Source organism: Lactuca saligna, chromosome 4 (genome assembly GCF_052625555.1).
Source record: "Lactuca saligna cultivar CGN05327 chromosome 4, ASM5262555v1, whole genome shotgun sequence".
Classification (NCBI taxonomy): Eukaryota; Viridiplantae; Streptophyta; class Magnoliopsida; order Asterales; family Asteraceae; genus Lactuca; species Lactuca saligna.
The window spans coordinates 187,113,689-187,120,479 of record NC_136420.1 but is presented as its reverse complement, the minus strand read 5'-3'; the positions used below and the strand labels follow the sequence as shown (position 1 = coordinate 187,120,479).

Here is a 6,791-nt window from a genome sequence, read left to right as displayed (position 1 = left end):
AGGTAATGGTCAATTAGTTTATAAAATCAGCATAAAAAGATAAACATGGCAGTTTTATAGGAAAAAAGGTATTATATTGTCTCCATGTAACATAAAGAACACACTAGTAGTCTAGGATTGTGTGCATGTAAATAAAGATGTAAAGAATAGTTTCTCTTGATAATACTCACATCTATAACATTGCATACAACAACACCAAGAAGAACAACCATAATACTCAACTTTGTGCCACGCGAATATCAAATCTTGTCAAATGTAACTCAAATAAACATGATACTGGGATCATACTCAACTTTGTTGTCTGGGAATTTACAAATCAATCACAGAATTCAGAATTCATCCAATTTGAATGGAGTGTTATGTACATTATTACTATTTTACTACTATGTAGCTGGTAGAATCCAACTGAGTTCCACATCAGACTGACATTCATTCCAAAAATGGAGAAGTTGGGAAACAGGACAAACATCATAAGTTCTGAAGTGGGAAGATGTGAGGGTGGGATGTAGCCCAACCACCTAAGAACAAGGGTCATCATTGTGGTAGTTACAAAATGCAATCCAATCAATATTGTTGCAGAATACAAAGTATAAAGATGTAATTAGTTATAAAGGAATTTCAAGAATGAGGTAAAAGGAAGAATTTACCAAACGTAATGACAAAATTAGGTTAAAATTCATGAAAATTTAGATATGCTAGCGTGGATGTGTGTGTATGTGAGTAAGTAGAAGAAGAGCACATACAGTTTCAGAGTGTTGATGTCGGAGACAAAAATTGGTGAGGGGAGGAGTATAGGTTATGCACTGGAGAACAACGTTGAGGTAGTAGGTATTACCAAGATTCTTGAACCCTAATGGAGGACCGTTCTTTCGTTTCTTCAACAACAAACTCATTTTCCATGTCATTTTCAATTGGAAACCATCCATTAACAGTGAGGACCTCTCACACCTGATTTACTCGCCGCATTGAATGACAATCCCCACCGCTTGTACATCATCGGCGTGCGAGGCCTGGAGATTCGGTGTAGGTTAGAGGTAGTGGAGGTGGGTATTAGGCAGGTTTTTAGGGTTTTCTTTGATCGAAGAGGATTTTAAGAACTTCAAAAATATGAAAATATCGCTCTCCTACACACCAAATACTAATTCAGAAAAATCGCATATCAAAGTCAAAAATATGATTTCAGGAACTTCACAACTAAAAATCGCATATTAGGAACCTACACAATGCTTTTAGTGTTTCTTTTGATCGAAGAGAATTTCACAACATACAAAGAAGAAGGAGGAGCTTATCAGGTTGGGTTTTCAACTTTTTGGTATTTCATTCCCCCTTGAGAATTAAAAATTTGAATAACGTGCATTGATGAAAAAAATTATAAAACGACAGTGCTACACGACACACTTTTTTATAATAGGTGCCCTCTGTGTTTTTAAATTTTTTTGGTTGGACACTAATTTTACAGCACACATAAATGCGTGTCCTCTATGCTTCATATTTTGGAAAAATGACATCAATTTTTAGGGCACACACAAATGTGTGTCATCTATCAGCACGTGTCATTGATTACGCATCTTAAAAGGCTGTTTTTCTAGCAGTGATGAGTATCAGCAGTAACCTTTTTTGGATTAGGACTGACATACTTTTTTGGAGCTACTGAACTAAGAGGATTGGATGGCTATTTAAGAATCTTAACAAACACAAACGTTTTATGGTTCCTAGTGGTTGGGCTACTCTCAATGAATTTGGAATCATGCTTTGAACTAATTTCCTTTTTGAGGGAATTTTTTTCTTCGATCTTAAGGTATATGATATCTTTCCTATTTAACCAAGGTTCCTTCCAAGACTCAGGTGATGAATTTGAAGTTTGTTCACTTGATGGGTTGTCAAACATAGGCTTCATTGTCACTAGGTCTATTTTTGAAATCACTTGAGAATTAGAAACACAGGAGTCAGATGCAACTTGAACTCCAATATGGGTGATATTATGGAATGATTCTAAGGTCTGATTAAGGTCCAGGTGTATCAGAGGTGGAAGAGGCGTATAATCATGACATTTAATAACTATGGGTTGAAATTCAGGAATCAGAGATTGAAAACGGTCTGAGGTCTCAGGAAGGGGTGACAATTGTGAGACACTGGTATCTGAATGTTTTCACTTTGGAATGTCTTCCATAAAATTTAGATTTTGTAACTCCTTCAACAGACGAGCAATAGGTTTCCGAAACTCACTTCTAAGACTTGGTGCTTTGGACCATGGAAGATAAAAATTATGGGTCATTTAGTTCATTTGCTTTAAGAATATCTATTGCATGATGTAAAGCATCAATTTTGGTATTCAGACAGTTGTTATCAGATCTAAAATATTTCTTTCAGAATAAGTGATTTCACATTCTTCTTTTAAAATAATACATTCATCTTGAGACATTACTAGGCCTCGTTCTAGTGATTCGATACTAAACTTCTGATCTTTGAATCATAATCTAGGTCGAGTTAGTTCATTTTCCTGCTTCTCACTTACTTCTATGGCAGACTCAAAGGATTTATGGATGATGGTCATATCTGATTGGATTTGGGTTAGATATTGTTCATAAAGCGATAAATCAAAATTATTTTCAGTAATCATAGTTCCTACCTTCTTAACGATGTTTCTACCTGGTGGATCATTACATGCCATGTAGCAAAATTTTGGCCCAACATCTTCATCATCTCCTTCTGAACCTGATGACCAACAGCCTTCCTGACATTCGATCCTTTGTCTAGCCATAAACCACATATTTCTTCCAATACTGACATCACTCTTGTCTCTAGAAGACCAATACCCTTCAACATCTCTTAACATAGTAGTGACGAAAGCTTTCTCAATTGCAGCCATATCTTGAGCTCTGCGAGCATAATATGCAAAATCCTTGATCTTTCATTTCTGATTGGTTTCGGCAAAACAATCTTTGGAAAAATGATTACCATGACCACACTTGTGACAAACTATCTTGGGTTTGTCTGACTTGAAATTATCATGGGATTTCGAGGGATGACTTGATGACGTGATGTTGGGTTTCTAAGCAGGTAGGTTCTCTAAATGTTTAGGAAATGGTTTTTGGATTATTCTAGTGAGGGGATTAGAAACAATTCTGATATGGTTTGTAAGAGGGATTCCATGGACACTTTTATTTCATGGACAATAAAGCAAACTCTTGGTGAAAGTGAAGTTCAGATTCAACTGCATTAGAAGCAAAATTCTCTGGATGATTCGGAACAGGTAGAGTTGGTGGAGTGGGAAAGTTTAGTGGAACTAGCCTAATAGAAGGGATAGTTCTGAAGGGATCTGACACAAATAGGGTTGGAATAAGTGGGTTGACATTCCCCCAACCTTTTCTGAGGCTACTGATGAACTTGAGGTTGTACTCTAGAGGAGTTCTGGTTATTCCTTGTGCAATCATTTTATTTACAATGATTTGATACCTATTTTAAGCCAAGGAAACGGATTCACCTGGAGTAGTGGTGAAGGTATCAAAATCGTTGACAACCGAAGTCAAAAGTTTATCTTTCATGTTCTCAGACCCTTCAAATAGATCCTGAAGAGTGTCCTAAATCTCCTTTGCAGATTTGCACAACTTAATGTGCTCAAAGAGCGACAGAGGAACACCGAACACCATCTTGGAAAATGAAAGCTAATATGCATGTAGTTTCTCGATGTTTGTAGCAGTGAGAGGTGCTGGGCGTTGTTCTTCTTGGACCATGAGAGTCGCAGCTAGGGATGAGCAGCAGAAGCATGTATATGCTCTTGAAACCAGAACCGCCTCAAAACTGTCGGTTCTAGAAATTGAATTGCCTTAGGCGGTTCCGGTTCCAATTCCTAAAGTCTAGGAAATGCCTTAAGATGTTTCGGTTCCAATTCTCATTCTAATGAAACTGATACCCGTTGGATGACCGCCGATTTTGGTTCCTATACCGGGTACCCAGAGCAGGCGATAACCCGGAACCGGTACCGAAGGGTACCCACCTTTTTATAAAAAAAATATATTTAAATTTTATATTTTGGTGCATTTGTTTTAAAAAATTAGGGTAAAGAATATATACTGATTACTTAGTCCTGTTTTGTTTTTAGGGTTTATGATTTTCATTAAAAAACAAGCGCTGTCTTCTCTTCTGGTCACTCTCCTTTCTCCCCTCTCAAACCCATCCTTCAGTTAATCGAAGCTTCAATCGCTCCAGACTCCAGTCCTCGTTCTGTTCAATCCAAGCTTCAATCGAAGGTTCAGTCTGCACTTCAATCTCCAAGCTTCAATCGAAGCTTCAGTCGGCACTTCAATCTGTTTCAGGACTTGAAATTCACTCATCTCCCTCATCTCTCTGTCTCTCAGTCGACACTTTAAGGTGGACCACGTGGCTCCGATCATCCCTACTTACACTTTCCCTCATCTTCCTTGCCTCTCTTATCTTCAAGGTCAAATTCTCAAACATAACCCTAAAATAAGATTGTATCTGTTGACTGTGAAATTAGATATATCGATTATCGATTTCTTAAGTTGTCCATCCTCCATCTGTGAATCTCGATTAGATTATTAAACTGTTAGTTTCAATTTTTTTTGTTAACTTGTCGATTCTTTAGGTTGAATCTCGATTTCCATCTGTTAATTTTTTTGTATTTTTGTTAATTTCCATCTGTGAAATTTTTTATTCACTGCTAATCGCAAAGTAAATATGTTTGATGTCTTCAGGCTCTACCGAACAAACATACGATTGATTATTCACGTCTCCAATGCATGATGATGAAACTGGTTGGCAGGTGAATCGATCGAAGAGCAGGTGGAGGTACACTCTCAAGGATGGCATTATGCAGGTTCCTTAGAACACCAACAGACCAACAGACCAATAGGTTGCTTGGTGAGATACATACTGATATTTAGATACTAGTTAAATATATACTCATCTTTACTTGATTTTGGATTGATGACTATTTTTTCTTTAGTCATCCTGTGGGTTTCTGTCTTTGCGGGTTGCTTTGATTGGTGTTTTGTTGTCTTGCTATTGTGAAACTTAATGGAAAGTATTTGAACATAGAAACCTCAATGGTACTTTCTTTTATATTCTTGTTATTAGTCATTATAAAAATATATTATATTCCTGTTATCTGTCATTACAATTTGGCTTTGACAACTAATAATTGTAGGTTTAGGCAGCTTATTAAAAGTTAACTAGGCATATGCGTGTAACCAGAATGAAGATACATTAGGTTTGTTAATATGATGTTAATCTTTAAATTATTTGGTGTACATATTGGTTTGTTATATGTTTTCTAGTGGATAGATTCCAGTGTCTCACTAGTGATGGTACGTCAAATTGTCAATTAATTTTTGTATTAAATCTAACATTAGTTTGTCTTTTATCCAAGAAGTCATGTTAGAATATCCAATTTTAATATTTTTTGCTTTTCAAATGAACCTATCTAATGTTCCAATCTTTGAGAAATTGTAACCTCAACAAAATGATCTGTGAATCACATACTAAATCTAATGTTATCTCCGTTCAATTTGAATTGATTTAACTAACAAATAGTCAAGCATTTTTGAGGGTTTATATTGGTATTTGATTGATAAATCTTGAATGGATTACCATTTTCGTTAACTGCTGATGGTGTTCTTCTATATACCTTTACATGAATCTTACAATCGAATACTAAATCTTATGTTATATCCATGTAGTATACCGTTCTTGACTGATGAGATGACAAGATCAATGGATCCAATTCAAGGCTATGATGTTTTTGATGTGTTGTTTTTCCTATTGTTGTTTTATGTTTATTGTTCGTAATTTGTCAGTTTTATAATCTCTACATGTTAAATTTCAGTTGATGGCAATTGTTTTCTATGATGTTTTCTAATTGTGAGAAGTGTTTTTAAAGTTTAATAGATGGTTACGTAAAAAATCAAATTTTTATAATTGTTTTATTTTCATACCATTTCTAATTTGGATGTTAGTAAACATTAATATCCATGCCATGTAATCTATAATTTATAAATAAAATTTTTTATATTTAAGAAACCGGGTACCCGGAACCGGAACCGGTTCCAGCTGCTCTGAGAGCAGTTCCAATTTTCTACGAACCGGTGTACGCGGTTCCGGTTCCGATTCCAATAACTTAAGGACCACCAGTTCTGGGAGCGGTTCCAGTTCCAGCTAAAATAGGCGGGTACCCGGTTATGCTCGTCCCTAGTTGCAACGGCATCTCTGACCATTTGTCTAACCGGAACATGTGGAGCTTCTTTCACAGATCTCAATATTTCTTCATATTTTTCCTTACCAAGTAAAAATCTTTCTATTCTAACTTTCCAATGATCATAGTCTTCAACAACTAACAATGGGGCACAAGAAGGGCAACCCACACTATTTGCTATTTTCATAAAATACATTTTTTGAGATGGATTAGGAGTAGCTATTGAAGTTGAGATATTAGAGCAGAAGTGGTGTATAGAATAACTTTTATCCTAAACAAAGAAATGATTGAGATATCAAGGTAATCTCAGATCAACTCTAATCTATTCTTATCGATTTAAAGGACAACCACTCAAGCTCTCTCTCTGATACCAATTGTCAGAAAAAGAATCAATGTGCAAGGACAAGGTTTGAAAACTGAAACCTTGAGTTAATCTTTAAGAGAAATGTCTTCTTTTAATATGAAGTTGTAGTCAAATTTGGTAAACTAGTTAGGACTTGAAGATAAATAATCAACAAAGTATTCAAGTAATAAATGAAGTAAACTTGAGTATAATCAATTCAAAGAGACGAGGGAGACG

General features: G+C 35.7%; 1 long non-coding RNA gene across 1 annotated transcript; it reads left to right on the top strand.

The window, feature by feature from the left end:
- Positions 1 to 4,107: 4,107 nt before the first annotated feature.
- On the top strand, positions 4,108 to 5,937 carry LOC145043169 (uncharacterized). Its single transcript, XR_013680912.1, has 3 exons — positions 4,108 to 4,441; positions 4,716 to 4,881; positions 5,700 to 5,937. It is a non-coding gene; the product is annotated as an uncharacterized LOC145043169 (long non-coding RNA).
- The last annotated feature ends 854 nt before the right edge of the window (positions 5,938 to 6,791 follow it).